The sequence below is a fragment of the Piliocolobus tephrosceles genome, chromosome 2, assembly GCF_002776525.5.
Source record: "Piliocolobus tephrosceles isolate RC106 chromosome 2, ASM277652v3, whole genome shotgun sequence".
Classification (NCBI taxonomy): Eukaryota; Metazoa; Chordata; class Mammalia; order Primates; family Cercopithecidae; genus Piliocolobus; species Piliocolobus tephrosceles.
In genome coordinates, this window is record NC_045435.1 from 48461304 (window position 1) to 48474377 (window position 13074).

The window sequence follows — 13074 nt, forward strand, 5'->3', positions numbered from 1 at the left end:
TTTTTAGTAGAGACAGGGTTTCACCACATTGGCCAGGCTGGTCTCAAACTCCCTGACCTCAGGTAATCCACCCACCTCAGCCTCCCAAAGTGCTGGGATTACAGGAGTGAGCCACTGTGCCCAGCTTCGATTTGTGTTTTAAGAACACAATGACTGCTCAGTAGAGGACAGATTGCTTTCAAATGTTAATAGAGATGGAGGCGGGTGGATCATCTGAGGTCAAGAGTTCCAGAACAGCCTGGTCAACATGGTGAAACACTGTCTCTACTAAAAATACAAAAATTAGCCAGGTGTGGTGGCATGCACCTGTAGTCCCCGCTACTCAGGAGGCTGGGTGAAAGAGCGAAACTCTGTCTCAAAAAAAAATTTTTGATAGAAGCAAGGCCCCTCCCTATAAAGATGTACATGTACATATGTACAGTATTCTGTATTCAGTTCCTGGAAGTTCGTGAGTTCGCTGAAGTTCTCAGAAGTTGAGAATCATCTAATCACTTCTTTCCTAAGCTGGATGTCCCATTTCCTATATCCTAAGTCTTTCTCTTGCTATATTCCTGTAACAAATTCCTTGAGAAAGGAGTAATGGGCCGGGCATGGTGGCTCAAGCCTGTAATCCCAACATTTTGGGAGACTGAGGCGGGCGGATCACCTGAGATCAGGAGTTCGAGACCAGTTCAGTTCCTGGAAGTTCGTGAGTTCGCTGAAGTTCTCAGAATTAGAGAATAATCTAATTCCCAAGTTTACTAGTGAGTATAATACACTTAAAAAATTCTGAGTGAGTTCAGCTTTTCACTTGAAGAATTTGTTTTAATAGTGGAGGTACACAATTTTTGCTAACTTAGAATGTTTTTTATATGCCAGACTCTAAATTAGGTACTTTATTTACACTATCTCATTCATTCTTCACTGCAATTTAGTGAAGTTTATACCATTATTACCTTTACCCAAGATCCATGGAGTTGCCCAAGTAGTGAAGCTGGATTTCAAACTCAGTACCTGTTCTTTTACCTACTAAACCAAAAGTGCTCAGTATAGTCTCTAGGATATGTAGTATGTAATGAAACTGTTGCTGCTGCTGTTCATTGATGTAGCAAGTATTTTTTCTTTCTTTCTTTTTTTTTGGGACAAGGTCTCGCTCTGTTACCCAGACTGGAGTGCAGCAGCATGATCTCAGCTCACTGCAGCCTCCACCTCCCAGACTCAAGTGATCCTTCCCTCTCAGCCCCCCAGGTAGCTGGTACTACAGGTACAAGCCACCATGCCTGGCTAATTTTTGTATTTTTTGTAGAGATGGGGTTTCGCCGTGTTGCCCAGGCTGGTCTTGAACTTCTGGACCCAAGTAGTCCTCCCCATCTCAGCCTTCCAAAGTGCTGGGATTACAGGCATGAGCCACTGCACCTAGCCAGTGTAGCAAATCTTTTTTTTTTCTTTGAGCAGCCATTCTTACTGTATTTTAATTTAATCAATCAAAATTTTTTTTTTTTAAAGATATACAGTCTTGCTATGTTGCCCAGGGTGGTCTTGAACTACTGGGCTCAAGTGATTCTCCTACCACGGCCTCAAGCGATTCTCATTTCTCAGCCTCCCAAGTAGCTTGGTGCCGCCAAGCTTGTACCACCAAACCCAGCTATTTTTTTTTTTGAAATGGAGTCTTGCTCTGTTGCCCAGGCTGTAGTGCAGTGGCGCAGTCTCAGCTGACTACAACCTCTGCCTCCCGCGTTCAAGTGATTCTCCTGCCTCAGCTTCCCAAGTAGCTGGGATTACAGGTGCCCACCACAATGCCCAGCTAATTTTTGTATTTTTAGTAGAGACGGGGTTTCACCACCTTGGCCAGGCTGGTCTGGAACGCCTGACCTCAAGTGATCCACCCACCTCAGCCTCCCAAAGTGCTGGGATTGCAGGTATGAGCCACCACGCCCAGCCTAAAAACATCATTATTATTGTTATTATTATTATTATTTATTATGTTTTTTTGAGACAGAGTCTTTCACTTTTGCCCAGGCTGGGGTGCAGTGACGCGATCTCGGCTCACTGCAAGCTCCACCTCCCGGATTCACACCATTCTCCAGCCTCAACGCCTCAAGTAGCTGGGACTACAGGCGCTCGCCGCCACGCCTGGCTAATTTTTTGTTTTTAGTAGAGACGGGATTTCACCGTGTTAGCCAGGATGGTCTCGGTCTCCTGACCTTGTGATCCGCCTGCCTTAGCCTCCCAGAGTGCTGGAATTACAGGCGTGAGCCATCGCGCCCAGCCTAATAAATTTATAAACCTTTTTTTTTTTTTTTTAATTGAGACAGAGTCTTGCTCTGTCCTCCAGGCACGATCTCGGCTCACTGCAACCTCTGCCTCCCAGGTTCAAGGGATTCTCCTGTCTCAGCCTCCCAAGTAGCTGGGATTACAGATGTGTTCCACTACGCCCGGCTAATTTTGCATTTTTAGTAGAGATGGGGTTTCACCATGTTGACTAGGCTGGCCTCGAACTCCTGACCTTACATGATCTGCCCGCCTCAGCCTCCCAAAGTGTTGAGATTACAGGTGTGAGCCACGGCCCCTGGCTTTTTTTTTTTTTTTTTCCCTGAGACAGGGTCTCCCTCCGTTGCCCAGGCTGGAGTACAGTGGTAAGATCTTGGCTTACTGCAACCTTTGCCTCCCGGTTTCAAGCAGTTCTCCCGCCTCAGCCTCCTGAGTAGCTGGGATTACAGGTGCAAGCCACCACAGCCCAGCTAATTTTTGTATTTTTAGCAGAGACAAGATTTCGTCATACTGCCCAGGCTGGTCTTGAACTCGAGCTCATGCAATTCACCCTACCTTGGCTTCCCAGAGTGCTGGGATTACAGGTGTGAGCCATCGCGCCTGTCTTAGTAGAAAGTCTTAAAGAAGCATTAAACATATACTAGCACCTGAGACTTTTTCCTTATCATATCAGTTTTAGTTTATATCTTGTACACATATCCCTTATAATCATTTTGTAAACCATGAGTAGTATATATCCCTTGCTTTGGGAAACACTATGGTGCTATACCATAGTGTTATTTTATTTTATTAATTTTGTGCAGCCACCTGGAGTGTCTCAAGACCTAGCACAGGTTTTACCATTCACCTCCTCCACAGGGGAGAGAATATACTTAAAGGGGCTAAGTTTGAAAATGTGGGCTATTTCCTTCCCTTCTCTCTTCCTCTTTCCCTTCCCTCTTCCTCCTTCCCTTCCCTCTTCCTCCTTCCCTTCCTCCTTCCCTCTGTCCGCCCTTCCTCCAACTGCTTTCCTCCCTTCCTCCTTCCCTGGCACTCAAGAAAAGAAAAGGCCATTGTGTCGATGATAGTTGGAAATTGCTAGAAAGGGTCACATACTTATGGATTCTTGTGTCTGGTGCTCAGTTGTCATCCAGGGATTTCCCTCCATATTGGCCTTCTGGAGATTTCCTTCACTTCTTTCCTAAGCTGGATGTCCCATTTCCTATATCTTAAGTCTTTCTCTTGCTATATTCCTGTAACAAATTCCTTGAGAAAGGAGTTATGGGCCGGGCATGGTGGCTCAAGCCTGTAATCCCAACATTTTGGGAGACTGAGGCGGGCGGATCACCTGAGATCAGTTCGAGACCAGCCTGGCCAACATGGCTAAACCCTGTCTCTACTAAAAATACAAAAAAAAAAAAAAAAAATCAGCCAGATGTGGTGATGTGTGCTTGTAGTCCCAGCTACTCCGGAGGCTGAGGCAGGAGAATCGCTTGAACCTGGGAGGCAGAGGCTGCAGTGAACCAAGGTCACACCACTGCACTTCAGCATGGGTGATAGAGCAAGACTTGTCTCAAAAAAAAAAAAAAAAAGGAATCATGGAGGTTCAAATTTTTGTAATCATGAATGTCAAAATATCTCTGGTTCTGTCCCGCACTGATAGTTTTGCTGATTATTGTAAATTGGAGATAGTTTCCTTCAGAATCTAGGAGGCTTTGCTCCATTGTGTCTTCTAGTGTTGTTGAAGAGTTTGAAGTCATTCTGATTCCTGATTTTTTTTTTCTTTTTTTGAGACAGAGCTTTCACTCTTGTCACCTTGGCTGGAATGCAATGGCACAATCTTGGCTCACTGCAACCTCCGCCTCCTAGGTTCAAGGGATTCTCATGCCTCAGCCTCCCAAGTAGCTGAGATTACAGGTGCCCGCCACCACACCTGGCTAATTTTTGTATTTTTTAGTAGAGACAGGGTTTTGCCATGTTGGCCAGGCTGGTCTTGAACTCCTGACCTCACGATCCGCCTGCCTCGGCTTCCCAAAGTGCTGGGATTACAGGCGTGAGCCACTACACCCTGCCAAAATTAAATAATTTGTTATCAAACATTTAAATTTGTTTGTTTTGTTTGTTTGTTTTTGTTTTTGTTTTTTTGAGAAGGAGTCTCGCTCTGTCACCCAGGCTGGAGTGCTGTGGCCGGATCTCAGCTCACTGCAAGCTCCGCCTCCCGGGTTCACGCCATTCTCCTGCCTCAGCCTCCCGAGTAGCTGGGACTACAGGCGCCGCTACCTCTCCCGGCTAGTTTTTTTGTAGTTTTTAGTAGAGACGGGGTTTCACCATGTTAGCCAGGATGGTCTCGATCTCCTGACCTCGTGATCCGCCCGTCTCGGCCTCCCAAAGTACTGGGATGACAGGCTTGAGCCACCGCCCCGGGCCTCAAACATTTAAATTTGAAAGAGAATATTGTGATACAGTATTTGGATTGAGAATGTAATTGTGTACAAGTACACGTGTATGTGGAAAAGGATTAGGGCCACAGCCCCAAAGTCACCATTACTAAATAGAAAAAGGTCCATTTTGAACAGATGTACCTCTGCAGAGATGTAGCTCAGCTAGCAGGAAAATTTCCCACATATGAATTAGAAGGATCCCCACCCTTCATGCTTATGCTGTCTGTGTACCAGACACATGGCTTAGCAAGTGAAGCATGGGCTGAATTTCCACCCTCTCTCATCTCCTGTGGTGGGTGTTCTTGTGTGGGATAGAAGCTATAACAGTGTTGTTTACTCTGTGTTAGGCCCAGTGCTAAGTGCTTTATTTACACTATTGAACAATTTAATAACTCAATTAGATAAATACTGTTATCTTTGTTTTACAGTTCTTCTGCTCAGACAGACATCTTCTGAACTTCATAATTCTATATCTAACTGCCTATGTCATTTGTTTTCTATGTAGTGAGACATCACGCCGGGTCAATTTTTAAATTTTTTTGTAGAGACAGGGTTTTGCCGTGTTGCTCAGACTGGTTTCGAACTCCTGGGTTCATCTGCCCACCTTGACCTCCCAAAGTGCTGGGATTACAGGCATGAGTCACTGTGACTGGAACAGTCCTTTTAAGATTAAAGCCTAGCCAACACAGTGAAACCCCATCTCTACCAAAAAAATACAAAAATTAGTCAGATGTGGTGGCACATGCCTGTAGTCCCAGCTACTTGGGAGGCTGAGGTGGGAGAATCACTTGAACCCAGGAAGCAGAGGTTGCAGTGAGCAGAGATCATGCCACTGCACTCTCCCTGGGTAACAAAGTGAGACTCCGTCTCAAAAAAAAAAGCAAAAAAAAAAAAAAAAAAAAATCTAAGGTAGATTGTGACTTTCCTCTGCTCAAGACCTTTCACTGGCTTCCCACTTCACTCAGTAAAAGGCAAAGTCCTTATAATAACCTACAAGGCATTATGTGATCCACATTGTCCCTGCTCCCCGACATTGTACTCACTTAACTCTATGATCTTTTTACCATTCCTTATACAAAGGATTTTCGCTGGCTGTTCTTTCTGCCTGGAATGTTGTTCTCAGTTATCTGCAAGTCAGACTCACTGATTTCCAAGTCTCAGCTGTTAACTCTTCGTTGAGACCTACTATGACCTCACTTTATAAACTGCAGTCTGCCTCCCTTTCCCCAGCACTTATCACCCACTGTCATAGAATTTACTGTGCATGCCTCCACCAGAATATAGACTTCTCTTATGATCATGGATCCTTGTCTTTTGTTCCCTGAGGTAGCCCAAGCATCTTGAACAGTGCCTGGTACATAGTAGGCACTGAGTAATGTTTATTGCCTGAATAAGTGATGAAAATTGGTATATGGGAAAGGTAAGCAATTTGGTGAAAGGCTAGGCCATACAACTAATAAAAGGTGGAGGTAGATTTTGAACTGATATTTATGTATTGTGCCTTTGATATTAGAAGATGATATCCAAAAAAATGTGTTAGGATTAGTAAAATTATGAGTAACTTCCCCTTTATCCTCCTTCCCAAATTTATTTTTTGTTTTTTTATAAATAAAAATATAATTAGGCCAGGTGCAGTGGCTTATACCTATAATCCTAGCACCTTGGGGAGGCTGAGGTGGGAGGGTCACTTGGGGCCAGGAGTTCAACACCAGCCTGGGCAAGATAGCGAGACTTCGTCTCTACAGAAAATAAAAAATTAGCTGGACTCGGTGGTGTGCACCTGTAGTCCTAGCTAATTAGGAAGCTGAGGCAGTAGGATTGCTTGAATGTGGATCAAGGCTGTAGTGAGCCATGATCATGCCACTGCACTCCAACCTGGTTGACGGAGCCAGACCGGTCATGCCTTAAAAAAATAAACAAATAAAAGTATAATTAGAAACAGATTATCAGTGTAGAGGAAAGAGGCAGATACTAGGAAGCCAGAGTAGGCTGCCACAAGGTTGAAATCTGGCACCTCATCTTAGGAACCGCCTCTCCCACAAATGCACTGATCTTAACATATGTGATGGTGTGATGAAACCCTGGTGAGATGTGTGAATGTTCTGAATACCGTGTAACCTTGGACATTTTTACTTAACCTTTATGGTCCATAGATTCCTCACTCTAAAATGGTAATTTCTCTTATAGGGGGTTGTTGGAGGATTAAAAGGGATATTGTATGTAAAGAACATATATAATAAACATTCAGTATTAGCTAATACATTAGCTAATATCATTATTGTTGCTGCTGCTTAGTTGATACAGAGTTTTAAGAAATTTATTTTTTGGTGGATATATCTTGTTGCCTAGTGAGTTTTAGTGGGTACCAAAAGAGAGCAAACACGTATTGTTTTTGTTCAGATAGCCAAACAAGCTTTGTCGCATATTTGTGTTTTTTCATGGACACTTACTTGTGGTTCTAATTTTATATTACATCTTAAACAATAGCCACCTTTTCTTAATTATTTACATAAATTTTAATACTTAACATGTGGATTCTACAACTACCATTGTTTCATTGGTTTTGCATTTTTGGTTGACTTCTGTGGGTCAGTTGATTTAAAATGATCCATAGGAATTATGATATAACTGTCATGATATTTAAAAATTAGTGAACTGGCTGGGTGTGGTAGCTCATGCCTGTAATCCCAGCTGAGGATGAGCTGGTGGATCACTTGAGGTCAGAAGTTTGAGACCAGCCTGGCCAACATGGTAAAACCCCATCTCTACAAAATTTACAAAAATTAGTCAGCATGGTGGCCCACACCTGTAGTCTCAACTACCTGGGAGGCTGAAGTGGGAGGATCACTTGGACCCGGGAAGCAGAGGTTGCAATCAGCCAAGATTGCACCACTGCCCTCCAGCCTGGCCAACAGAGACCCTGCCCCCGCCTCCCCCCGCAAAAAAAAAATTGTCTCAGGTTCATCATACTTATATGAATAGAAGTTACTGCCAGTATAACCATTAAAGTATTTCTACTTTAAAGTAGAAATTTGAATGATAAATAAGATCACAAAATAACTTACAGCACCTGAGAAAATAATGACAGTATAATATACTGAAATTTTTTTCTTATTAACACGGTAATGAAATACATGAAAACTAGTAGAGTTATGTGAATTAGGAAAAATGACTTTTTAAAAACTTTTTTTGTAGAGTAGGAGTCTCACTGTGTTGTCCAGGCTGGTATTGAATTCCTGGACTCAAGTGATCTTCCAGCTTCATCCTCCCAAGTAGTTGGGGCTACCGGTTGCATGCCACCACACCTGGCTGGTTTTTAGATTTTGTAGAGATGAGGTTTCACTATTGTCCAGACTGGTCTCAAACTCCTGGGCCTAAGCAATCTTCCTACCTCGGTCTCCCAAAGTGCAGGGATTAGCCCAGGCTGGTCTCAAACTCTTGGGCCTAAGCGATCTTCCTACCTCAGTCTCCCAAAGTGCAGGGATTACAGGCACGAACTACCGCACCTGGCCAGGCCGTAAGCCCATTTTTTAACTTGAATATAGAAATAGTTTTACACTCTAACTTTTTAATTTTTGAGACGGAGTTTTACTCTTGCCCAGGCTGGATTGCGGTGGCTCACTACAACCTTTGCTTCCCAGGTTCAAGCGATTCTCCTGCCTCAGCCTCCCAAGTAGCTGGGATTACAGGCACGTACCATCATACCTGGATAATTTTTGTATTTTTAGTAGAGACGGGGTTTTGCCATGTTGGCCAGGCCGGTCTCAACCTCCTGACCTCAGGTGATCCACCTACCTTGGCTTCCCAAAGTGCTAGGATTATAGGCATGAGCCACTGTGCCTGGCCACACTCTAACTTTCTAAAAGGAATATTCATATAGGGAATAAATGCAGTTGAAAGATTATAGAAGGATACAGCTTTGAAGAGTTTATGCCATAACAATCATGAATTGCTTGATTAAAGCAAATATATCCTCAAAGTCCAGGTGGCAGAATGATGCATGAAGCCAATAAAAGGCAATTTTTTTTTGGTGAACCTAGGGAACCTACCACCCTCAGAAATAATGTCGACCAGAAAAAATAGTTTTAGAGAAGTTTATATAAATTCATGATTGATAGATACAAAGTAGGTGACTACAGAAAGCTAAGATACCTGGCAATTATGAGTCATTCCTTTTTTTTTCTATCCTAAAATGTCCCCTGGTGCCTTTCAGAGACTGATTTTGGGGTTAGGCCCATGTAGTAATCTTTTAATGGAATAGTAGCCAAAGTAGAGGAAGGCAAAACAGTAGAATCTAGGCCTTTTGATTTTTGAAGCATTCTGTGATGGTTGGTGGGGGTGACCAGGGGAAGTCAGGAATCCAGAGGGAAGTAGCTTGGAACCAGGTAAACCTAAATTCTGTAATAGACTAGAATAATTTGTATTAAGTAAGTTGTAGGCGTCTGAAATAATTTATATGATTTAGATATCATGGTAAATTATGAATATACTATGTCTTCTCTGGCATGTAAAAGGTAAATGTTTTGCCCATAGAATACAAATTCCCAGACTGTCTTACCAAATAAATGTTTAAAGCCTGAAAACTTTTGTGGTAATAAAGGTTTTTACTACTATTTTGTATATATAAAAAGAATTTTGTTTTTGTTTTTGTTTTTTGAAGACAGAGTCTCGTCATCACCCAGGCTGGAGTGCAATGGCACAGTTTTGGCTGACTGTAACCTCTGCCTCCTGGGTTCAAGCGATTCTCCTGCCTCAGCCTCCTGATTAGCTGGGACTACAGGCGTGCAGCACCACCCCTGGCAAACTTTTACATTTTTCGTAGAGATGGAGTTTCTCCATGTTGGTCAGGCTGATCTCGAACTCCTGACCTCAGATAATCTGCCTGCCTCTGCCTCCCAAAGTGCTGGGATTATAGGCGTGAGCCACCCTGCTCGGCGAAGAGAATTATCTTTTTTTTTAAAAAAAGATGTATTTTTATCATTGAGCAGAAATGTGATTTTACAATTAGTTTCCATATAAACTTTTTGTTACCAAAGTATCTTGAAATTACATACTTAACAATATTCTTTTAAACAATGCCTTTTTCTTTTTTTTTTGAGACAAGGTCTCGCTCTGTCATTTAGGCTGAAGTGCTGTTATGTGATTGTGGCACACTGCAGCTTCGACCTCCTATGCTCAAGCGATCCTCCCACCTCAGCCTCCCAAGTAGCTGGGTCTACAGGTGCATGCTGTGACACTCAGCTAATTTTTGAAACTTTTTTGTACAGACAGGGTCTTGGTATGTTTCCCAAGCTGGTGTTAAACTCCTGGGCTCAAGTAGTCCTCCCATCTTAGCCTTCCAGAGTCCTGGGATTACAGGTGAGAGCCACTGTGCCTAGCCCATGAACAGTTAACTTTTTTTTTTTTGTATGTTTGGTTTACCTTTTTTTTTGAAACAAAGCTTTGCTTGTGTTGCCCAAGTTGGAGTGTAATGGCGCAATTTTGGCTTACTGCAACCTCTGCCTCCCGAGTAGCTGGGATTACAGGCTCACGCCACCACGCTTGGCTAATTTTTTGTATTTTTAGTAGAAGTAGGGTTTTACCATGTTAGGCTGGTCTTGAACTCCTGACCTCAGATGATCTGCCCACCTTGGCTTCCCAAAGTGCTGGGATTACAGACGTGAGCCACTGGGCCTGGCCTACTTTTTTTTTAATGCTTATCTTTTTCCTGCAGTGTGGTTTACTTTTGATATTTTACTATGCATGTAGTACTTGGAAGTATTAAATTGTATTGGTATTGGTGACAGATGACACTGACCTTATTCTTAAATTATGGAAAATGACGTGTGTGTGTGTGTGAAGGGATCTCACTGTGTTGCCTAGTTGGACTTCAATGGCTATTCACAGGTGCAGTCATGCACTACAGCCTCAAACTCCTGGCCTCAGGAGATCCTGAGTAGCTTCCTGAGTAGCTGGGGGTAGACATTCTTTCAGTTTCCTGGGAGGTCTTGTTTTTAAACCTGTCCTGCCTTAAATTGTTCTAATTTTAGTTCTGTGGCTTTAAGTCTGAGGTAATTTTCAGTTTATTGGTATTAGAAACATTCCTGTGTTTGTGTAGTGCTGGGTGTGAAATGTGAAGTTAAATCTTTCAATAGTTAATAGATACTATTAGATTGCTATACTTTTGTGGTTTATACTCTTCACTGTGAGAGTAGATTACTTCAAATGCTTGTGCTAGATGTTTTGTCTTTTCAAATTTGCAAGTCTGGCCGGGCAAAGTAGCTCACGCCTGTAATCCCAGCACTTTGGGAGGCTGAGGTGGGTGGATCACCTGAGGTCAGGAGTTCAAGACCAGCCTGGGCAACATGGTTAAACCTCATCTCTACTAAAAACACAAAATTAGCCAGGCATAGTGGCACATGCCTGTGATCCCAGCTACTTGGGAGGCTGAGACGGGAGAATCACTTGAACCCAGAAGGCGGAGGTTGCAGTGAGCAGAGATTGCACCACTGCACTCCAGCCTGGGCAACAGAGTGAGACTCTGCCTCAAAAAATTAAATAAAAATAAAATAAATTTTACAAATTGATATTAAAAATAGTTTTCATATTTGTGTTTCCCTACTTTATATTAAACATATATATTTGTTGGCCTTTGTATTGCTTTTCTGTGAATTTAATTTCCTGTTTTTTTCCCCAATGGCATTGTTCATCTTTTACTAATTTTTAGGAGCTCCTTGTTTTTGTTTTTTGTTTTTTTTTTTGTTTTTTTTTTTGAGTTGGAGTCTTGCTTCGTTGCTCAGGCTGGAGTGCAGTGGCACTATCTCGGCTCACTGCACCTTCTACCTCCTGGGTTCAAGCAATTCTCCTGACCTTAGGTCATCCACCCACCTCGGCCTCCCAAAGTACTGGGATTACAGGGATGATCCACTGTAGCCGGCCAACATGTCTCTCTTTTTAAATAATTGATCTTGTCCAACGTGACATATTTCTCCATTCGTAGGAGAATGCATTTGATTTTAGAACTTTTCTGTGGAACTTTGAAAGGCTTTTCACATGCAGAAACTGATTTTCACATTTGCTTATCTAGTTTTAGTATGTGTCTAGGATGTGTGTGTTTGTGTGTCTGTGTATACATTTTTTAACCTGGGGCATTTAGTCAAAGAAATTACAGTATTAAAAGCTAGATCTATGCTTATATTTGAAGGTAGTGTCAACTGGGTTTCTGAATATCTCCATTTAAGATTGAAGTATGTCGCTGCGATATGATTTTTTTAGAAGATGCTTTTTTCCTCCTTGTTTTCAGATGTCTGCCTTGAGTTTTCAGATGTCTGCCCTGATTTTTCAGATGTTTGCCTTGATAAAGGAATACCTTAGTAGAATTTTCTGTGATTAACAGGTTAGAGTTGTACCCCTCTTCCCTGAGACAACTTGTAGGGCCCTTGAAGCAGCATTGTCTGTGTACTTCATCTTGTTCTGCAAATATGACCTATCGTTTGTATGAGTATGTGCCATGAAAATGGTTAGGAAGGCCGGGCACAATGGCTCACACCTATAATACCAGCACTTAGGGAGGCTGAGGCGGGTGGATCACCTGAGGTCAGGAGTTTGATACCAGCCTGGCAAACATGGAGAAACTCTGTCTCTACTAAAAATACGAAAATTAGCCAGGCATGGTGGTGCATGCCTGTAATCCCAGCTAGTTGGGAGGCTGCGGCAGGAGGATTTCTTGAACCCGGGAGGAAGAGGTTGCAGTGAGCCAAGATTGTGCCACTGCACGCCACCCTGGGCAACAGAGCAAGACTGTCTCAAAAAAAAAAAGAAAAAGAAAATGGTTAGGAAACATTAGCCTCCCTCTTTTTTTTTTTTTTTTTTTTGAGACAGAGTCTCACTCTGTCGCCCAGGCTGGAGTGCAGTGACACCATCTCAGCTCACTGCAAGCTCCGCCTCCTGGGTTCACACCATTCTCTTGCCTCAACCTCCCAAGTAGCTGGAACTACAGGCGCCCACCACCACACCCGGATAATTTTTTGTATTTTTAGTAGAGACGGGGTTTCACCCTGTTAGCCAGGATGGTTTCGATCTCCTGACCACGTGAGCCACTGCGTCCGGTCCTTAGCCTGCCTCTTAAGCTGTAAGTGGTCTTGATATGGAGACAGAAAGTAAAATACTATGAATGATAAATAATCTAGAACTTGAATTAAAGTAGGTGTATTTTTATTTTGTCACTTTTTATTAAAAGTTACTGTAGTATGTTCTCTACTAAGTACCAGCACTATATTTTGAGTGCCTGCAAGACTTGGAATTCATTGTAAAATTACTGTTCTTGGACTGAGGTTACATTTTAGTCTTGTCAGTGGGTTCTTCACCAGTCAATTGGAATCGATTCCAATACAGTCTTCCCCCACAGTTGAATATAGAATAAAAT

At 42.7% G+C, this 13074-nt stretch overlaps 1 protein-coding gene across 6 annotated transcripts in view; it reads left to right on the plus strand.

Moving 5' to 3' along the window:
• RAF1 (Raf-1 proto-oncogene, serine/threonine kinase) overlaps window positions 1-13074 on the plus strand; it is an 85993-nt gene that overhangs the window by 31813 nt on the left and 41106 nt on the right. The window lies entirely within an intron of this gene.